We start from the raw sequence: 1,210 nt of genomic DNA, 5'->3' as shown, positions 1-1,210 counted from the left end.
GACATACTTCAATACCTGTTACTCCTTCTTTTGGGGGACCAACATAAAATCCATAAGCTATTATAGTAAACTCTTTTGATAACTGCATTTAAGTAAAATTTGTTTCCTTTGATATCTTACCTTTTGTTTTTTATTTTAAAAAAGCCTTTTTTTTCTGAGAAGGGATCCAGGAGCTTTTAAAAGCCAAAGGGGAAAAGATCAGTTTTCTTTGTTTCATTTGATTTTCGTTTTCTACCCCCCTCGCCCCACCATAAGCAATAGGCAGTAAAAAGTAGGTCCTTGAACGTATAAGTGACATAAATAGAATTGTGCTTTAGGAACATCAATTTGCCAAGCTTGTGGGAAAAAAAAGAGAAATATTGAATATAGGGAGCCAAGTTAACTGATATAGTTGGGGGGGGGTTGCTTAATGATGAGAGAAACTAGGGTGTGAGTGGAGTGGAAAAGAAATATATAAGGCAACTCCAAATGCCTTATTTTACTTCCTCCAAATATATATATATATATATATATATATATATATATATATATGTGTGTGTGTGTGTATGTATGTATGTATGTATATGTATATATATATATATATATATATATATATATATGAGATTATAAGAAGAGAGGGGGGAAAAAACTAGAACTTCCTCTTTTTATCTCCTTATCACTTCTATATAAAGTACACCAGAAAATCACGACTTTCTTTGTCTGAATATCCTTTTCTACTTTTTCTTGCAGTCAGGTTAAAAGATTCATTGGATTATTTTTCCTCTCTCTGTCATAAACTAGAGATAACTTTTGGACAGTTATCCCTCTTCCTCCACTTCTCTTTCTTCACTTCCATCATTTACTTTATCTCACTGCACCCTCCCTTTGGAAAGCTATCCATTTCTCCTTCCCTCTTTTTCTCTTCCATCACTCTATATATCTTGGAGGTAGGTGTAATGTAACACCAAGCAAAGGCAACTTCCCAGGTTCAAAATACCAGCATAGGTGCTCTCTATTTTATTCAGTAACAAACCCAGAACAGAGAAGATCAAAACATGACATCATTCAAAATACAGCATTTACTAAGTGTGATTAAATAATCTCCAAGTACTACCCCACCCCAGGATCTTCCAATCATTCAATCAATTACAAAGTCCCTGTTCTAAATACAACTCCATCCCTAGGCTATACCTTAATTAAGTCCACCACAAAACCCCTCTTCTCAAATGGA

The sequence above is a fragment of the Petaurus breviceps genome, unplaced genomic scaffold, assembly GCF_028583685.1.
Source record: "Petaurus breviceps papuanus isolate PSGF00001 unplaced genomic scaffold, PetGlider_PUasm1.0 90977, whole genome shotgun sequence".
NCBI lineage: Eukaryota > Metazoa > Chordata > Mammalia > Diprotodontia > Petauridae > Petaurus > Petaurus breviceps.
The sequence above is the reverse complement of the archived record's forward strand: the minus strand, read 5'-3'. Positions refer to the sequence as shown.